The 21,644-nt window shown below is 41.4% G+C and overlaps 1 protein-coding gene across 4 annotated transcripts in view; it reads left to right on the top strand.

Moving 5' to 3' along the window:
* Positions 1–21,644, top strand: part of CAB39 (calcium binding protein 39) — an 85,335-nt gene that overhangs the window by 15,422 nt on the left and 48,269 nt on the right. Inside the window, exon 1 of one of the 4 annotated variants that reach the window (XM_045197995.3) lies at positions 16,273–16,372. The exons of the other annotated variants lie outside the window; for them this stretch is intronic. The gene's annotated coding sequence lies outside the window, so the exon portion shown is untranslated. Of the gene's footprint in view, positions 1–16,272; positions 16,373–21,644 lie in introns of those variants that run through there. 4 annotated transcript variants of the gene reach the window in all.

The raw sequence follows: 21,644 nt of genomic DNA on the forward strand, positions 1-21,644 counted from the left end.
CTGTTTGAGTGGCATTCTAAAGGAAACTTAGAGCTTATTGCTCAGTGACTCATGAGCCCGGAAATGTAAGCTAGGGGATATTAAAGGCGCTCTTGTGAAAGAAAGGCGAGGAGGCCCAGTAAAGGGTTGACATTCTGTACCTTAAATACGATGCAGTTTGAGATCGATTTTGACAGCTTCCCAGATATTCAAATAAAAAGGTCCAGGCTAAGCAAAGTATCTTTTGCAAAAAGCTTCATTAGAGGTCAGCCTTTTACGAGGTAATGGAAATAATGTGTTTAAAATAAGTTTGTCTCCATAAAGCGTTTCTGTTGGTGCAGTTCACTAAAATGCATCAAAACTTGCATTGTGTATTAGGTATCCGCACTTTGGAATTACTGAGCTGAATGTAACTTCTTTGAAGTGACATTTGTGTAAAGCAATCAATTGATGATTTTTAAAAATCAAATAATCACTTATATTCTGGGATAGAAAGTTAGACCCAGAACCGTTTTATGGAAAGGTAAAATTTTCTTTAGGTATGAAAATCTTTATAGGAGAGCCAGAAGCAAACGTCATTAGCTTTATTTTGTATATTTAAAAAAATTACCAGCAAGTAATTAGCTGTATTTGAGGTCTAGAATCTATGCAAGCAGCTTAGGCCCTGTGTTAGTTTTGAAAGCACTTATTTGGTGTTTGCTTATATGACAAGTGAATGTCAACTTTTTTTTCACTTTAAAAAAGTTGTAAGATGCAGGGAGTACTGGAAAAAATTTTTAATTATTTTCTGTAATCTTACCTTTAGATTTGGTTACTGTTAACATTTTAGCGCACACCCTTTTTGGTCTTTTGTTGTTGTTGTTTATTTTTTTCTTTACATAATAAACCGCATACATGTAACACTTTTATGAAGCTTTTTTTGTCATTAAGTATCTTCATATAAAAATAGTTTTACCCAAGTAAAGAAAGTCTTCTTAAACGTATAGTTTTTTCTGACAAGGTTGCAGCTACTTACGTCAGATAAAATGCAGTAGTCATGAGTTTTATTTAATAACTGCTACTATAGACAAATTTTTTTAAAGGTTTCTTTTTTGAAGTATATTCATTAACCTCTCTGAATTTAGATCCTGTTGTTGAATAAATTTTACTTGGGTTACATCTTGTCATCAGGTATGGAAGACATCACACATCTCTGCAATATGAGAGAATGCACATTTTTAAAGGCATTATAAAAAGATTACTTTCATAGCTGGTATATCTCCTATAGAGTATAACGCAGCTCCCATTTCTGCCCCTCCCCCCCCCACACACACAAATAGGATTTATACTAGGACCATCCACATAGGCTAACTACTTTTGACCATGACATTACAAAGATTCAGGCTAGATGCATTTAGTTTTCTATTGGCATTTCTTTAGGAAATACAGAATTTGTCATGGAATAGTTTGCCGATATAACAAAAGGGACTTGTTTGATTTCAAGGCAGTTCACTTTAGTTCATTAACACTTAGACTGCAGATTCTTGTTTAAACCAGTTTTTCCCTTTGTGCTTTACATGCTAAAATGTGTTAATGAGGTCTGTTTCTGCCTCTAATGGCATATAGAGTGAGATGCTCAGCTAGATCGTCTAAGTTTTCATAAAGTCAATGTAAAAGAATAGCTGAGAAAGTTCAGTTTAAGTATGGGGTTTGGTTTTATAATTTGGCTATATTTGAATCTATTTGTACACTGCAAATGTATATGCCACAAGGCATTTGAATATTTACTACAATTTTTTCTTTTGATCATCTTTGGTAGGTTATGGACTTATGTTAATTACTGCCATGCTTTTCCAAGAGCCTTTTTTTCCAGGAGGGAGTTGATCACTGATCATTTAGTTCCACCATCTGCCATAAAAATATACACAAATGCAAGTTGTCCCCACACCTGACCTCCACAGTACACAAATATAAAATTCAATGTAGGGCAGAATTTCATTTCAGGTAGTGTGTTCTGGTTACATTTCTGGTGGTGTTTCTGTTTTAAAAATCCATTTTCCTTTTTTCCGTGGCTCCTTTTAATTAGGAATTTGATTTTATGAGAATTGTCTGGCGTTATAGAAATAGGAGTGTGATAGGTGGATTAGTATGGATAATGGCAAAATGTTGGTAAAACTTTGGTATGTGATAAGATTGTGGGAAAGACGATCAAATCTCTGAGCCTCTGACTTAGATTGCTTGTGACTTTTTTTGCTGTTTAATTATTCAGGTGTAGAGGTCTTGTGTTTGTGTGAACGCATATGAAGCCAAGAAGCCTGAAAACTGCATACCAAGTTAGTCATCAGTCTACATTTCGGGTTCTGCTGGACAGAAGGCTGGTATTGCACCCTTCTCTAATTAAAGAAGGGGTTGAGCTATAGGAGAGCTCTTTCTCTGAGTATCTCACCACTCTTAACGACTGTCCAGCCAGACCCTCATCATTACCTTCCTTCAGTCCACTGTGTGGGGTCCGGGCAAATGTCTCTACCACCAGCGTTTGTACAGTAGTCCAGTCTGAGAGTGAATGTGCAGCGTTCTGCTTCTGTTTCTCAGGCCTTCCAAGATTATGAGAAGAGTCACTGGAGGACTGAGACTCAGGTGATAGACTGACGGTGTTGAAACTAAGGTTGACAGCTTGTTGCTGTCAGCATTTTGTTTTAGGGTGTGCATATGTGTGCATCGTCCTCCAGTGTGCCGTTTCTGCGCCCCTGAGCTTCCTGGCCCCACTGCGCTTTTACCTTTATTTTGCTAGAGATAGAAGAGGTGTGAGGAAGGCAGAATTGTGGTTTGTTGGCAACTGTGATGTTAAGCTGGCAGGGGAAGAAGGAATGGCATGCAGAGAATTGCAAGAGGTCAGTCAGGTGTGAAGTGGCCCCAAAGGAGGGAGGTGGCTCCTTCCCTGGCCATTTATGTTGGCAGTGTCTAGCACATACCGGTTTGCATAATCCTTAATACATTGTGTCTAACTTGAGATTTTGGTACTCTGAGCACAGTCTTAGTTGCTGGTGTGTTTTTGCTTGTTTAATTTATATATGCATTTCACATGCATAGTTACAAAGAGGAGAAGATCTAGTTACCCAGTGTTTAGTGACAGTCAGGGTTTATGATCATTATTCCTTGGGAGCATTACCCAGCAGATAACTTGTTGATGACCAAGGAAATAGGATGTTATATAACGTTATCACCTCATGACATTTCTTTTGATAAAATGTCAGAGAAACAACATATACATTTTGTAGCTTGATCTTTTTTAAAACTTAGTTATTTTTATTTGATGTGCCCCAGGTATGAACCAGCTCTGGCCGGCACCATGGGCATGAACTAAGGACTGTACGTCTGTCTGCTTTGCCCCACACTAATATGAGAACACCACCACCAGTCAGGGTCCCCTCGCCCATTGCCGAGGGGTTGCAGCTTGATCTTGATTAAAGGGGCTACTATATAACTTTGTCTGATGAACTGTAGCTTGCTCTTCTTCTACAGGGCACTGTTAACGTGTTAGTCAGTCACTGTTCTCTCCCTCTGCCTTAGAGTACATATCAGCTGCATTTAGTCACAAGGAAGGACTAGCATGAGCAGAGTTTTGTTTACATATCTATAGTTAAGGCCCACTTTGGGATTTACAGAATTCTGAGAGTCAGTGGTTAAAAGCCCAGGTGCAGCCAGACCCCCAGGATTGTTGAACCCTCAACCCTGCTCTGGGTTCTGGGACTTCAGGCAAATTCCTTCACTTCTCTCTAGCATAGATTCCCTGGATAGGAGTGATATAGACCGTATCTGCAAAGATGGTAGGGGGTTTAAATGACTTACTGCATCTAAAGTAACATGTTTACTTTACAGCATGTTACTTTATCTGCTCACAACAGGGCCAGGCACATACCAAGTGCAGGACATAGTAAGTTCTGAGATGGTGCTGGTGCTAGGCTGTTCAGGTGGAAGAAACCTGAGAACTTCAGAAGCCCTCTGGTCAGAATGGTTCTTTCTGCAGCTGGGAACACCTAGGCCTACAGTAACTCGAGCAGTGTGTGGCTTTGAACTGTAACTAACCAGTGGAGCTTTCTGCGAAGTGGAATCACTTGCTTAGGCTTGTGCAGCTTATTAGCCACAGGACTGATCTCAGTAGAGCCTGGTTCTCATGCTTTATCCCTGGCCCTTGAAAGAAATTGTTCTATACTTTATGCAGTAATGTCTTCTTTGAACCTTTTCACTAATATTTACGAAGATTATATTCACATAGTAAATGCTCTTTGTCACATAATACTTTAAGATGTTGAATATACTAATGCCTGTAATTATGACGTAGGGTGTAGCTGGCAAGTGTTTTGGGGGTGGTTGTATGAAGTAAAAGTTGAAATAGGCAAAAATCAAGGGAGATGGACAAAAATAGATTGAGGGAGAAAAATTACCATTTCAGTACCATTAAATGTAGGGGAAACCTCTGAGGTAGGTAGTGTTGTCTCCCAGCATCATTCCAGATGGGAAGCCAAACTGGGGGTTGTCTGGGGTGCACAGCCATGGCACAGTCGAGCCAGGATTTGGACCCGGATCCGCACCACTGCAGAATGTTTCTCCCCTGGGATAGGGGTGCCTCTCATGAAATAGTTTCGTTTTCCTCCGTAGGTTCTTGGTCTCTGGCTGATCATTTTTTGTTTAGTACTTTAGAATGAAAGTTTATAAATAGAGTCTAGTGAGGGTTTTAACAGGTTTCTAGACAGTAACCACGATTCATAATACAAAATAATGTGGTTTATTCTAAATGCTCTAGTTTATTATTCTATGTAGTCATGATTTGATCAGTGGTTTATAGTTTGAGTTAGGCCAGTAGGTAGTGTTTATTTTCCATGTTTTTCTTGTAGAGAAGGTGGGAGGCCTGGTATTATAGTGGGAGATGCAGGAGCCTGGGACTTGGAAGAGCTGGCCTGGGTCCTGCGTGGATGACTAATCACGTCACTCTGGGCAAGTCACTCCACCTTTCTGGGCGGCCGTCATCCCGTTATGATACTAGAAGGACCAGACTGAAAATCCTTCAAGTCTCTTGCTCTTATTGTCAGTGGTCCTGTGCGTGGGCTCTCTGGCACCATTTTTACCTGTATGGGTAGCACCCCTTTTTCACTGTGGTCTTGCAGTCAGTTTCTTTCTGAGAGCTTTCTGACACGTAACCATGCTTTAACATTGTTTCCTTCTCGCTGGTCAGCTGCTTGGTGGTGTATGTCACTGTGGGGTGGCTCTCTGCTGCAGGGAGTGTAACATCAAAATGTGTATCTTTACATTTTTTATTTTTGTAGTTATGAATAAGTGGTTAATGGCTAAATGTTATATAGTTGTAAAGTACAAGCTTTTAGTAAGTCAGGTTAACGATTAACAAAATCCTCAAGCCACACATCAAGTTTTACTCTCAACTTTTCAGTACTATGTGCTATGAAGTTCTGCAAGCTCTTTGTTTTGGGGAAAGGAAAAACGTTAACTAGGAGAGTGGGAATGGAAAAGAAAGGACCAAAAAGATAGAATCAATTTTGAGGATGTGAAGAACATGCATGAGATGGTATTCTTTGGCTATAATCGGTGCTAAGCCCCTACCGACAGAGACGTGGTCCGCTGGCCTTCATCATAGGATGGTTTCCAGCCCAGGGTTCACTCGCTGATAAGAGACGCCGGTGATGTTCCCCACTACAGAGCGTTCCTAACTCCTTAAACGTCTATTATGAATTAATTTGTTCCACAAGCAGTTTTTATTGCCCATTATGCTGGTTCCTGTTTTACATGCTGGTCCCAAAGTGTTCCTAGTCTAGGTAAACAACTGTTCCTGTCTTTGATGGCATGTTATCAGCCAGTTCACTTACTTCAGAATTCTCCAGCAGGGAGACAGAAACTAATACGATCTTTGCAGATTTTTTGGCCCTCTATTTACAGTTCTTTTATTCTCTGTTCAGCCTTTGTTCCTCTGTAAGTTTCATCTCAGTAGATTTTCTATGTAAGTAAATTTTGTACGATAGACTGTAATACACTTTAATTGCAGGTTTGTTTGTTTTTTTACCTTTTTTCTTATCTTTTTGCTCTCTTTCCCAATTCATGTTTTCAGAGTATCAATGTAATACACTGTTTCTGTATATATTTATTAAATGATACAACTTTGTAATATTCTGATAAAACTGTTCAGCAGAGATGAACTACTTAGCCAAATTACAGTTTTCTGTGATTTTTATTTATCTCTGCTATATTTGGGCTTACTTGCTATTTAATAGCTGAAGCTTATTAAGACCCTTTTTCCATTGAGTTTACATAAAACAGTATTTCCCAAATTGTATTTGCAGAACACTAGTCTTATGAGAGATAAGTAGCTGTTTGTTGGTGGGAGAGAATGAAATTTTGTTTGGGAAAACACTGAGTTAAAAACAGTTAATCAAATTTTAATTTTGATGGTAGTTATGTGATTGTTTTTCTGCAGAGCTTGTCAGGGTTTTGTTTGTTTTGTTTTGTGTTTTGTTTTGGGGGTGTTTTTTTAAGGCAAGTCTGCTACTTTATTTTTTTAATCCTCACCTGAGGACATGCTTAGAGAGAAGGGGGAAGAAACATAGATGTGAGAAAGAAGCCCTGATTGGTTGCCTCTTGTCCCGCCCAGGGACCACACCCACAACCTAGGCATGTGCCTGATCAGGAATTGAACTCACGACCTTTCAGTTTACAGGACAACACTCCAACCAACTGAGCCACACTGGCCAGGGCAGGGTTTTTAATAATGTGTAATGTGACTGTCCAGGAAGGAAATATAATGCACAGTGTTTCCCAATCTGCCAAATTTATTTTGTCAGGAAAACTCCTCCCTCCCCTGGAAAATACCCACAAACATCTTGAAGGAAGGTTTTCTTGGAACAGGATTTAAGAAACTCTCTTATTTACATACTTACTAGTATGGAATTCAAAGCATTTACTTTTTGATTAGAATGATTACATCTCTCAGGTTTGGACTCCAGATAAGGTTAGAATAATTTATTTTCAGTTTCATTACGTAAAAAGAATGAACACCTTAGGTGAGTAGCTTTTCAATCCCCCTTTTTTTTCTTAACTTCATCCCACAGGGAGAAACTACATTTTTGATAGTGACCCCGCACATACATTAACACACTGTCAAAACTGAAGTTTCATGAAACAATACCTAGGCCTTTATAGGGAGTGAGAACGCCAAAGCTCAGCCTAGAGATAAGAGGAGGGGCGCTAGTTTTAGAATTCCTGGATTTAGTTTCTGGTCCTATTTTCTTGGCCTGTTTTAAGAGCCCGTTTTGCCTCCAGAATAGAACCTACACATGAAGTAGTTGTGAGGATTCAGTAAGAAATGCTTTGCACAGTGTGTCTGATATGCCCTGAGTGCCCAGTACATTGTAGCTCTTGTGATGCCTGAAGCTTGAAAGCGCTCTATACTGCACCGTACACACACTTTCAGAAATATTTGAAGACTTTGAAAGTGTCGAAGCCGGGACTCTGGCCTGTAGCTGGATGTGTCCGTTTGTTGTGTACTGGCCTCTGGAATAGCAGGTTTGAAAACAGCCAGAAGTGCCCGCTTAACGTCAAATTGCCTCATAGTGGCTGAACTTTATGCTGTATTTTTTTTACATAATTTAAACTATTCTTTTTTAAAATAATCTTCCTTTATAGCATGTAGTTAAATACAAATATGTACATAACTATACCAATGATTTAGCATTCTCATAGTTTTAATTCTTTAAAAGAACAAGGTAAAAGTTGCTATTTTATGTTTTATACTCATTTCTGCAGTTATTTATTTCCCTCATCTTATATTCCTCTCGGGGGTTTAATTTTGTAGAAAAGGCACAGTCAGAGGAGGTTAACATGCTGGGGGCCAAATCTAGTTTGCAGACGGCTCTCTGTTGTCCCGAACACAACTGGCTGCCTCATACATTTATGTCACCGACGGAGGCACTCAGTGCTGTCTAGCCCTGATTAAATGTTTCTCTGTTTCTCTCATTGCCCGTTCGTCCTCGGTATTGCCCTGACGTTGCTGAAACGGGAGCTTCCAGTAGGCAGCATTGAGGTGTGCCAGCTCAGGATGAAGGTAGCGTAAACATTCTCAGCTTGTATGAGCAGAAGGAAGGAAGGGAAAGGGATACATAAAGGGTGGGACAAAAGTAGGTTTACAGTTGTGAGTATGTGAAGCATAGAGTTAGTTCTTGTATTATTTCTTTATTATTGTGTTTATTATTATTAACCTAGTTTTGCTGGCCCCCTCATTGCTAACGTAGTACACATATGTTATCTGCTGGTATAAAGTTTAATATCTCCTATATTTACCTCATTTAATACTACAGTAACCCTATTTGCATCCCTATATATTCAAGTGAGTAAACAGAGAAAAAGAAGCTAAGTAATCTGTCTGAAGACACACACTAGGGGTGTCACACTCATTTTCACTGGGGCCACATCAGCCTTGCGGTGGCCTTCACAGGGCCCAATGTAATGTCAGGACTGTATACATGTAACTGCTCCTTAACAGTTAAGTGAGAGCTCTGCTCTGCCGCCGGGTAGAAACAAGGTGCCAGGCCAGATAAAGCAAGGTGGAGGGCCGGGTTCGGCCCGTGGGCCTTGTGTTTGCCACCTGTGACTTATACCTAGAAAAAGGCCAAGGTTTAAAACCCTGGTTCCAGAGTGTACACTTGTAACCCACGATACTCTGTTGCCTCCACCACATGGTAAAAGAATATAGAATCATCCTGGAACATAGGAAATTTCTGTTACAGAAACAGAGGAGGTCAAGTCTTCTGGTAAGGATGTGTGGTATCCTAGGACGCAGAGAACTTTCATGTTACTGAGTGGAGCCGTGAAGGCCGGAAGCTGTGCGGGAAGGTTAGAGAAGCTAACGTACTGTTTTTTTGTTTGTTTGTTTTTTAAAGGTGGAATCTACAAATCATAGAAACTGGACTTGATATTGATTGCTGGAGAAATTCCAGGAGGGAGTGAGCCCTTAGCACAGTGTTGACTTCTGCAAGCTGCCATCCATTACCAACTGTTTCCTTTCCTAGCAGGGTTAGGCAGGACATGGATACCTGTGGGATTCAAAGTTTCATTCTCATTATCTGAAAAATGTTAAGTTGTATAATTTAAGTTGATTGTTATCAGGACTTAAAAGTCATTTTAATGTTTTTACAAGGTAATCTTACTTACGTACATTGTATTAGCTTATAGCTGTGTAAGAGACTTCTCCTGAGCTGTGCACCACGGCAGCCGCAGACCCTGGCACACATCCCTATGCCTTGCCTTCTCAAGAAGCAAGAAGGAACTAGAACTGGTAACATCTTCCTGTATGTGCACATAGCAAAGTCAGTACTTCCTGTCCTTTGTTGTTAAAAATCATTTGCTCCTGTTCTTTAAGATTGGTTATAACCCATTTATTTACTCAAGAGCTAGCCTTGCTCCTGTTCCTGAAGACTAGGTAGTGAGTGAGTGGAAGCTGAGTTGATAGGAAGAAGGCTAGGCAGTAGGAGAGTGCATTCCTTCCTCACAGAACTTAAAGACTTAGGAGGGAGGGAGGAATGAACATTTAGGTTGTTTTCATATGTTGGCTGTTGTAAATAATGTTGCAGTGAACATAGGTGTGCAGTTATCGTTTTGAATTAGTGTTTTTGTATTCTTTGGACAAGTGCTCAGAAGCAGAATAGCTGGGTCATCACTTTTGAGGAATCTCTACACTGTTTTCCATAGCGCCTGCATTAATTTACTTTCCCATCAACATTATCCAAGAGTTCCCTTTTTTCTCTGCATCCTCTCCAGGATGTGTTTTTCTTTTTGGTGATGGCCATTCTCATGTTGGTTTTGATTTGCATTTCCCTAGTATTCAGTGATGTTGCACATCTCTTCATGTGCCTCTTTACAATCTGTGTGTGCCTTCTTCGGAAAGAGGAAGGGTTATTTAGCCAAAGATGTTCAGACAGTTGGTTATTCTTTGGGAAAGTCAATTTTCATAATTAAGCTACCCTTTATGAAAATAAATCTGGTGCAAAAAAACAAAGTAGAAAGAAGAACACTTATGAATATTTCTCAGACCTTAGCATGAAAAAGCAAGTGACTGAAAGAAAAAAAACCTAAGATAAATATGTGGTGGAAAGATTTTATATTATGATAGATGAAGGGTTAGTATTTACCTCAGAATAGAAACTGCTCACACAAATGGTAACTGCCATTGATTTATTAGTGAGCTTTTCTTATCTTTCAAATGCCACCGTGGGCATTTTATTCATGTTAAAATTTTAACAGTATCCCTGTCATTTTATAAATAATTGAGACCCAGAAGGTAAACGTCTTGCCTCAGGGTTCTGGCACACACCTCTACTAAAGCGCAGAACTGGGATTCAAACTTGGGTCTGATGAGAGCTTCTGCTCTTAACCCGTAAAGCACACTGTTTTTCAAACAAAGTCAAGGATAACACACTGGATAAGTCAGATCTGGCCAAATAAAAGAAATGCAAATAAACAGTGGGTGGAGACTGTTAAATATTGTTTTAAGTGCTCATGCTAGGCCAGTAGGAGTGCTTGAGACGTGAGATAAGACAATGTCCTGTACTGCCCAGCGGGCCTTTCTGGGAGCTTCTTGGGTCCAGTGTACATCTAGAGTCTTAAGACGTTCATTTCGTGTAAGGCAGGGAAAAATAAAATAACGTCTGTTTACTTTTCATGCTTTGTGAGTGACGCCCAGTATCTCTAAAAACTAAATCTAGCCGTGTGATTAATTATGGTGGCGGCTGCACAACTTGAATGTACTAAAAGCTATTGAAGGGTATGCTTTAAATAGGTGAATTGAATGGTATGTAAATTATATGTAAAGAAAGCTGTTACTTTAAAATAGCTAGCTTTATTAGCTATTGGGAGGAGGAAGAAGAAAATGTGCTTCTTGAGTCATTGAATTGTTAAAGATGTTCGAACAAGTCAGATTGTTCCCATCAGTGCTGCGCTGCTTTGACGCCGTGCGCCCCACTCGACACGACGTCAGGAACCCGGAGAAGGCGGAGTCAGTGCCAAGAACACGCTGCTGGCCCAGTGAAGTCATCTGGTAGCAGGGTGCTCAGAGTTCCACAGTTTTGGGCTTATCAGAGTCAGTCTTAAGACCACATGCTTGAGCTTCAGGAGCCACCCAACACCTCACCTTCACTTGAGACTCAAATGCACTCCCTCACTGTTGGTTTTCTGTTAGTGTCCCAGCTTGTGAACAGTATATGAAGATTGCCCTTGCTCTCCAGGGGTGTCCATGAAAATGCGTTTTTTATAATTTTCAAATACAAGGATGCATAAGCCAGGGTTCAGCGGCGGAGGGTGGGGCAGGGAGCGCTCACACTGAGATCCTGGGCTGTTGGGGAAATTAGATCAGCCTGTTCTGATCCCTTCTGCAGTGAGCCGGATGGGATGAATCATGCTAATATCTAAGTATGTGCCTACAGGTGACGTGGCAACTCCTTGACCCCCTGACCTGGAGCAGAGTAGTTGGTGGGAAGTTGAAGAGTTGTAATTATTCCATGACATGGGCACACTCCTTCTTAACCCTAGTGAATTACAGACGTTTACTGGTTTGAAGTACCAAATATTGCCCAGAAGACTCAGTTTTCATTACCACTAACAAATCTTTATATGCAGGTGACCCTGCTGGGCTCTGCTCTAGGTGGGGTGTGCTGTGCCCTTGCTAGAAGAGGGAAACGAAAGAGTTTACGTGCACAGAAGAGTTGGCTGGTTGTAGGGGAGGCAAGGTAGACACAGTTTAGTACGAGTGACCAAGTGCCCCGACTTGCCAGGGAAACTGGGTGTACGCCATTGTCCCCACATAACTGCTCACTGGGTTCCTCTTCATTCCCAGGTTGTCCTGGTTTGGGTGACATGTTAGGTAGCATTTAGCAATTGCAGAACTTTCTTGATATCCCCTCCTCTCATCTTTTGATACTTAGGGTACAAGGCTGTGTGGCAGATTTAGGTGTCTCTCCCTCAAGGTGCTTGATCTTGAGGCACTATTGTTGCAGCCCCACAGCTAGCTTGTCTTTCTTTGGGACCAGCAGGGTTTTCAGTAGATTGCTTTGACTTTTCTCTCTGAGAACTATGATGTCCTAACTCTGAAATGTTCTGCTTTGCCTCAAGTCAGACAAGGAGAGATTCTAAATGTAAACACCTCGTTTTCACCCGAATTCTCTCTTCCTCCACTCTCACGCAGCTTCTCAGGAACTACTGAAGGAAGAAGAGGTCAGGAGTTCTCGTTTCCAGGTGGCTGTTACGGGATGCCATGTAGCTCTCAAAAGGGGCTGTTCAGGGAGATGATTCACACACTTGCATACTTATGTTATCTTTAATTCTTTATTCTTAATTTTCCTACTTCTTCCAAGTCGTAGAGCAGCTGCATCCAAGAATACAATCAGGAGTTTCACAAGATCATCTTGAGAGTTCAGTTTAGGATGTCTGGGGGGGAAATTGCATTTAATTTTTATTTGTTTATATGATCTTGATCTTTATTCTCAATTTGTGAGGATAAACATACATATCTGTTTGCATAGTTTCAGGGGTTTTTTATGTCTCTCCCTAGGTCCTACAGTGACACGTTGCACACCTCCAGCCCCACCAAGTGGGTGTGCAGAGTAGGCGGGAGAATAGCACAGGGAGCCACGCCCAGGCTTCGCTGGGCCAGCTCGGGCACTCTGGAAGGTCGTGAGGACTGGGCCTGCCCTTTCGCAGCTGCCTTTACAGGGCCCAGGCAGGAGGTAGCCCCTGTGTTACTTGGAACTCTCCTGTTTCTGTCAACAGGGCAGGGATTTAGTGAAAGTTTACCTCAGGGAAAAGCCAGACACTCAAGGTGTGGAAAAGGCAGAAACGCACCTGGGTCTCACCACAGATGGAACCAGAAACACAAACTCCTTTATGACTAGCCAGTTGCTGCTGCATCTCCTTGCCTACCGCATCCTCCTGGGCAGACCAGCTTTGGCCAGCCCGCTAGGCTCGAATGCATCGCATAAGCATTCTTTCATGGAGCTTCAGCCCCTTGGTAAGGGAGGTCTGCCTGCCCCTCCCGGTCACTTCCTGGGCCCAGCAGGGGTGTGTATGGTTCTAACAGGACTGTAGCCCCTCCCTTTGGAGCTGTGGTAATAGTTGGGGGGAGGGGGGGCAGTTGCCAGGAGGTAGGTGGTGGTTCTGGAAGCAATATAAAGTGTATAAAGTGACCCCATGACTTCCCACCTGTGAGGTTTGTTGGGGCTCTCGTCCTCCTCTCTGATTTGTTTAGGTGCCCATGATGTGAGTTGGATGAAGTTCTTGGTTATTTGTCTGCTCTGATGCCTCATATTTCTTCTTCTTACTTTGTCCTTTAGCTATCACTTTAGTCTTAAAAACAGGCCCCACTCTAGTTTCTCTGGCCACACATGTCCTCAAGGCCCTTAGGGTTCCGTAAAGGACTAGGGCACAGGACCCCGAAGGAATTCCACCCCTAACTAAAAACCCAGCACACTCAGCAATCCCAGAAACCCAGAACGAGGGACGGAAACATTTGCTACCCAAGGTGGGGTCCTGTTCTGCTTTGTTAATCTGCTGTCAGTCTAAACTACCAGTGTTTGTTGATTGGGTAGCATTTTGGTTTAGTTCATCGATCTCAGTTTCCATTGTGCCCTTTGGCTGCCGCCTGTCCCTGCTGCTCTCACCCCCAGTCATAGTCTTGTTTTCTCTTGTCTCCTCGGAGAAATGCAGCAGCATATAGAAAACAGGTTTGAAAGTGCAGCTCAGCTATTGATTTTTGAACAATATTTTTTACACTAGTTGAACAGAATACATTTTCTATAACTGGTAAAAAAAAAATTTCTATAAAGGCAGCCATTTAGACCTTAATGTTTGTAATGCCTCACATGTAGTAAGGGCTTGAGTAAACTTGGAAATATTTTCACTTATCTTTACTTACCAGAAAGAAGGAAGGGACTCATCAGGCATTTCTTGCTGTAGGAGGAGCTCTTTGGGAGAGGGGGAGCTCTGCTGCCGCCTCACGTCACCTCCCACATCACCTCCCACCACCAGGGGCCTGTGCCCGGAGCCGCAGACTGCGGTTAGTTACCTCTGGCAGGTTAGCTCACTGCCAGCAAACGGTGGAGGTACCTTCCCTTCCTGTCCACCACGCGTGTTCACTGCCCTGGTGCACTTCTGCTGTTTGACTGACTTCAGTGATCTCTTGCCCAGACAGCATGTCTCCTTACCTCTGTTACCTGTTTCCACCTGAGCAAGGAAATGGACACATTAGATCTTGCAGTGTTTAACAAATTTATCATGGTAGTTAGGTTAGAAGCCATACTCTCATGCTAAAATTAGCTACTTATTTTTTCATGTTCTTGCCTTCCATTTTTGGGAAATGGAAAGAATTAGGAGTATGCTTTCTTCTTTTTTTTTTTCTCTTTGTCCCATTCTCCTCCTTACCCCAAAGAATTAGATGAGGCACAAAATTTGTTTGTGTACCAACTCTGGGGCAGGATTAACACACAAATAAATGAATGTCTTTTACATCGGCCAGGTGAGGACCACACGTTTGGCTTTGAGTTTGAGCAGCCAGAACAAAGAAGACAAGGCCAATTCCAAGACTGTATTCACGAGTTAAAACCAAACCAGCCACTTAGAAGAAGCGTAATTTTTCTGGGAATTGGGACCCGGTGGATCCTTTGTAATGCAGGCTCTGGGCTCTTAGTACACGTCTCAATTCTCTCCAGGGTCTGTAAGAGTGTGAAGTACCCGAGTTCAGGTTTAAGGCATTTTAGTGTGAGATGTAAGGAATAATATGAGGCCAGAGTGCAATTAAATCATTATTTTCTGATGCTTTGTAATTATTCATACCACTGAACTTTTTATTGAAATTGGTACCGGAGCCCTGGCTGGTGTGACTCAGTGGTTGAGTGCGGGCCTGAGAACAAAGGGTCTCCGATTTGATTCCTGGTCAGGGCACAACCCGGTCTGGGTTGCGGTCCCAGTCCCCAGCAGGAGGCACATGAGAGGCAACCACACACATTGATGTTCTCTCACTCTCCCCCCCCTTCCCCTCACTAAAAAGTAAATAAAAACAATCTTTAGAAAATAAATAAATAAAATAAATTGGTACCAAAGAAGACCAGGTAACCACTCTGCTTTAACAATTACCTGAGTTGGTGGGTAGCACTAGTATTTGCCTTTGAAAATTGGACTTCATTTTAAATCTCGTTGTTTTAAGTTGACTTGAAGGCCTGGTCAGTGTGTGTCCTTCTGAAAATAAGTGTTTACCATGCAGACATATTTAATGGACAGTGTATTGTATCATAAAGCAGTAGTTTTAAAAATTTGTTACATGTCTGACACAGAAGCCCAAATATAAAAAACCGATAGAAGTGAAATGTTTGGGCTGGAGAGGGGTGGAGCTGTCACCTGCCCCAGACCTTAGAAGAAAGTTTAAAAGTCACTGTCCCATTCATGGCTAATTTTACTCTAGAAAAATTTCAGAATCACCAATCTCCCACTTTTAAGGAACAAGCTCAATCTGTGTATTCCGCTGTTCCCAAAACACATATAGAAAACCTAATTTTAATTAACTTCCTGTTTGAACTAGTAAGATTTTGACAGGTTGATAATATGGTTAGCAATCACCTCAACATTTGGGAGATCAAATTAAAACCAAAAGGTAGGTTTTTGAGGCTGCACACAAGTGATTCCTATTTGTATGCTTTTTTGCAGATAACAGAACACTTTGACAAATATTTTGTTCAGTTATTATATTCACTTGAGTTAGTGGCATTCTTCTGAAATAGTAAAGGGAAAATGAAATGTCATGTTCAAAATTTTTGTAGAAGGAAATAAGTTTTTGATGGAAGTAAATGTATCTATTGTAGCTCTTCTGAATGTTTTGGGGCCTCTACCTAAAAAACTTTTCATACTCCCTTGGCTACAGGATGTGTTTGTTGTGCGTTTGAGATGCAGCTTTCAGATTACAAAGCGAGTTTCCCCTTGTGACTGTGTTGTGATGTCAGCACTCACCTGGAAAGCAGCACTCCGTGAAGTGTGGAATGTTCTTTGAGCAATAAATGAAGGCACATGGTTATTCTGTAAACAGAACTTGAGCTTATGATGAGTTTCTCACTTTCTGCCTGCCTTTTTGCTGAATACTTTATTACCCACCAAAGCTTGGTGTGCAACTACAAAATAATTTTTGTTTTCTTATGATTGTTTAGACTGTTGCATACAGCTCTCCAGCCAATTGTAATACGTTTTCTGACTCTTACAGAACACTAGTTCAAGCAGCATCTCCTTCACTGCAGTCTGGGACCTTCAGTGGAGCGTGCTCGGTCTGTCCTCCGATTTTGCTGCCCAGACCACGTTTTTTCAGTTCCTTTCGTCCAGCCTGGTGCGTGTTTTAGTTTTCTGTAGACTTCACTCTTCTGTGCCTGCGTCTTGTCGCACAGCTGCATCCTAAGTCCCGAGCAACTCCTGGCGAATGTGTGCCACGGATGAGGCACGGCCCACTCTTTTGGTCCACAAGCTAAGTATTGGCTATAGAATTGGGAATTTTTTCTTCCAAAAGCGCAAGCAAGAGCTTTCCTATTTACTCATGCCAATCATTTGACAAATGAACTTCAGTTCTTCCTCTGAAATGGAAGTTTCATAGCCTCATTAATTTCATCTAGAATTTTTCTCTCAGCCCAGCACCAAGACGGCACATGCCAGTCAGTGTGTGGGTGTTGAAGAGTGGGAAGGGCATACTGACAGTTTAGGAGAAGCCTCAGGGGAATCATCCCTGGGTAGAACATTCCACGTGATCCTCCACAGGGCCATGTAATTGTTTATTCTGCGACTCTAAATACTTCTGCTGGAAAAAGTCTATTTACACTAATACCACCACAAGGTGGCCTTTGAGCAGTTTAAAAGGAAAACAAACCTTCAAATCTCCAACTATGGTGCTTTAGCCCAGGCTGGTTTTGTGGCATGTTGGTGCTTTTGTGGGCATTTGGCCAGAACAAAAATAGCAGGGCTTGGACCTTGAGGGAGAGTGATTTTCCAGGTTTACATCGGACCCTCTAGAAGTAAGTGTCACAGTGATAAATTTAAAAAGTTTTTCAGAATACTGTAGCGTTCAACAGAATGGCTAAAAGGAAAAAAAATCATTTCACCTCTCTCAGGTATACCTTTTAGAGCCACAGCATCTATCTTGTTTGACACCAAAAAAAATTTTCTAAAAGGCCTTATTTCGTGTTTGAACTTTGTTTTGAATTTTTTATTTGTTTACAATTCAGGTGTGGACTATGTATTCTTAAGGAGTTATCTTTTTTAAAGAGCTGAATTGGCTATTTGCTTTTCCTAGTTCCCGAAACACAGGTGAGGCTGTGATGCTCACTCGCAATCACATGGTGTGTGTTTACACAGCCTTGTGGCAAAGTGAGTAGTAAGTATAAGAAAGAAAAATAGACTTAAAATTTCATCCTTGAAGATTGACATTTTCACATTTTAAACTGTGGACACTGATGAACCTTTCATAGTGTTAAAATACAGTGTTCATTTGTAAAGAAATGGTTGAAGTTCATGTGTTTTGAAACTAATTCTAAAACTATGATAATGTAACTCTTAATTCGTTAGATTATCTGAATGAATCAGTGTAGATAAAACTAAAGATGGCAAGTCCATATGGTAAAAGACCTTTAAAATACTCATGGAAGCCAGTCAATTAGTTATGTATCACAGATGTTTCTAAATACTGCTTTGTAATATGTAACTATGATTTCAAGTCTTAAACCGTGTGCTAAAATCTTTTTACCTTGTAATATTTTGAGAAGTTCCACACTGTGAATAAGATAACTGTCAATAACAAAAGAGCTACTCAAATTAATTTTAATTCTGTTTTATGAACTGCGGGTTCCATCCTATCAGATGATTGTGAAACCAGCCTAGTGGGCTATGGCTAGTATTTTTAGAGGGAAGGAAGGGTCCGAGGGACTGGGATAGAATGGCACAGAATAGAGAATATCAGTGCACTTTTACATAGTGAGCGTAAGTTTGGTCATATTTTGTGGGTGGGAGGATACTTACTTTTTGTGTCTGAATATACACAAAAAGGTCAGGTATCGGTAAGCCATCATTGCTAGTGGTAATGCAGTTGAGTGGCTTGGTGGCCTTGTGGTTGTTTAAATGACTGTGCACACAGCAGAGAGTCATAGCAGGCTTTAGCTGGAAAGTTTCTGTATTTGTGACTTTAACAGGGAGCAAAGGAAGATCGTGCACTTGCTGATCAGATTTGTAGTTGACAGGAATCTGGTAGGGAAAGCTGATAATACACTGGACAACAGAGTCAGGATCCAAGAAGAAAATTGTGTTGTACTGTGTATTGAGCCTAAACCAGAAGGAATTTAATAGGAATAATTGTTCAGTCCTGTAGCTGTGTCCCAAAATGCAATGGGAAATAATGGATGAAGACGTGGCTCACTATGAAATATGTGGAGAAGACTTAGTCAATTAAATTGTTGACTAGAAAGCAGCCACATAGTGTGGCTGTCACAACTATTGATACAGTTTAAGGCTGCATTTATGAAATACAGGGACAGGTAGTCTTGGCTGGTTGGACCACATATGGAAGACAGGGCCCAAATTGAAGAGGGATGGTGGCAAGCTGGAATGCCTGTAGGGGGCCTGAGGGGGCCTGTGATCGCCACCCGTGCTGAGTGTGATACAGATCGAACATGAATATGTATGGCTCTGCTCCCGGACAACTCACAGGCTAGTGCGGTGCTGGTAGTGTGTGTACTAACAAACTGGACCAGCCTGTTCAGCAGGCTGTGAGTTCTTTTCACACTACCTCTCTCACTTTCAGTTCGCTCCAGTCCTGGTTGCCTCAGTGCTTAGGACATGGGGATGCAGGTCTACTGCAAAATACTGCTACCTGCTGCCCGGGATTGATGGTATGTTCTGTCCACTGTAAACCTGGTGTTCGCCTCTGGCGTGGCTTGGACTGAGATGGAACCTAGGAATGGGAACTCGGTCACATTACCGGTTGGAATCCGTTTCTAAAAGGCATGTCTATAAATTCATTTGTTTTAATGTTCTCAAAGTATAGACCTCTGATTCTGAAAAATATATCAAATGTTTATTTAACATGTAATTAAGTAGAGTTACCACATATAAAGAATGTATACTACCCCCACCCAGTAGCTTAAATTATTTGCTGGCTGACTAGAGAAAGCTCATGACTTCGTGTCACAGTGATTGCTTGGTTGACTTTGTCCCACAGCTGAGCAGTGCTAGCATGAAAGTTGCCGGACTTGTCAAACTGGAGAATATAGTGAGGTTGGTTAAATTGGATTGTTAGAACTTGTCTCAGAAAAGGGTTCCATTGTTTAATTGTAATGTCTGATATCTATACAAGGAAATACTGCATTGATACTCAACATGCAGTTAAAGCCTGATAGGAAATCCAGAATTCATAAAAAAAAAGATGACAGATAAAACAATAAGAAAATGAAAACTTTATACATTAAGTGACGTTGTTGAAATGCAGATGAAAAACTAGGAGCACACTTTTTTTTAATCCTCACCTGAGGGTACATTTATGGATTTTGGCAAGAGAGGAGGAGAGAGAGAGAGGGAGGGAGAGAGAGAGAGACATCAGTGTGAGAGGCATCGATCTGTTGCTTCTCATGGGCACCCCAACTGTTTGGGGGTCAGGCCTGCAGCCTGGGTGTGTGTCTGACTGGGAATCAAACCCACAGCTTCTTGGTGTGCAGGGGCAACACTCCAACCAAGTGAGCTGCCGGCCAGGGCGAGGAGAGCATATTTGAGAAAAATAACAGCCAAAGGGATGATATCCATAGTTATACAATACCCTACATCCAATTGTATAAGAAGACGACTCCAAATCCAGTAGACTAACTAACAGTACAGATGTACAGGTAACTGTACTAAGGAAATGCAGGTGAGTAATGGGCATGAAGCTATGTTTTGTCATCAGTGATCAGCAGTTCAAATCAAAAGAATTGATGGCGGGCTGAGAAGAGGTGGAGGTGAAGAGAGTAGCATTTTTTTAATGGAATAGATTGGCAAAAATCAAAAGAAAGGATTAACAGGGCGTAGTGGTGGTAGCTGATGAGGAAATGGCTGCCTGCGTGCACGGTTGGTGGCAGAGCGAATTGGCATGGCCTTGGGTGCAAGCTGATAGTCTGCATGTTTTGACTCTCCAGCTGAGTCACTCGGAGTCTTCTTGGCGTCTGCTACCCTGGTACCTGGTACACAGAACTACACAGAACAGAGTGTAGCCTTGTTTGTGACCAGAGCTGTCTTCTGTGTAATCACTGTTCATGAAAAACTGCTTTCTGAGGCGGGCAGGTCCGGCATCGTTTCTTCGATTTTTATAAAGATGACGGCCTGACACATGCTCATTGACTGTCCTGAGTCAGATAGTGGGGAGAAGGACAAGGAGTTTCTTCACCTTTACCCATTTTATATGACTCTGGGACAACGGGCCTGGTCCCTACGACAAAGTAAAGTTGGGCAGGTGCTGCACAGAAGGAAAGGGACGTAAGTAACGCATTAGAAATAAGGCCCAATGTGACCTGAGTGTTTTTGCTGAAATAGTTACAGAACAGTCTGACATGCTCCAGCGACCCCCTGCTGACTGAAAACAGTTGTATTGATCCAATAATTTTGGCTATGAAGACATAGTTTTTAAAGGTTGTTTGAATTTACAAGAATGAAGTCACAGAGCTCTGATGTAGGATACCTTCTTAACTTCTAAGAGTTAAACTTAGCCATGTTCAGTTTGGTTAATACTTCTCACCGTATCTCTAATTAAATTCTAGAACTGTTTAAGTGGATGTTTATGCAGGAAGGATTTAAGGCAGCTTGAAATACTCTACTGTGCCTAATTAGCATGACTTTTGTCTTCAAAGTTCATACTTTCTCCATAGTACAATGAAGTTACCACAGTATAATCTGACAGCTGTCGTATGCTTTTCTCAATAAGTGTTTGAGGGTTAGCATTAGATTCCTGTTTGTGACATTAACACACAGCTTTTTTTTTTTTACAAGAGCTGCTGTAAATCACATAAAATGGCTTTACATGATTTTAGCAGCTAAAAATCAGCTACTAAAAACAAAACCCCTTCTCTGATGAACAGGTACCTTGCTTTGTTGCTCAGGTAAAGAATGAATTTTACTACTGGAACATATTTCATAAATATCATAATTTGACATTTCCATATTTAATGTGGGTAAAAAAGCTTTAAGGGTTAACAGAAAGCCTATTTGAGAAGAACGCAAAGGGAAATTGTTTCTAAACATTACGCTTACTAAGCCCATTTCATTAAGGGAAATGGAGAGCATTGGGGAGGGGTTAGCAGAGAAGGGACAGCGCTGTGTGCAGTGGAGTGCTGTGTGTGAGATCTCACACTTTAAATACTGCTACCACCAGGGCTGTAAAAGAGTCGGTGTGATGCCTGCATAGCGCCCAGTGGTGAACATCATTGGCCTCGGGAAGTCTGGTCAAGATACATTAATTGCAAAACACACTCCAAAGTCTTGCATGCTCTCAAACACTTAATTTTAGTTTTGACATAGTTGATGAGCTATGTATTTGGCAGCTTTGGTAATTAACCAAAGAGTCAGCTGCTTCTTAAAGGCACTCATGGTTTATTTTA

Source organism: Desmodus rotundus, chromosome 2 (genome assembly GCF_022682495.2).
Source record: "Desmodus rotundus isolate HL8 chromosome 2, HLdesRot8A.1, whole genome shotgun sequence".
NCBI classification, from domain to species: Eukaryota; Metazoa; Chordata; class Mammalia; order Chiroptera; family Phyllostomidae; genus Desmodus; species Desmodus rotundus.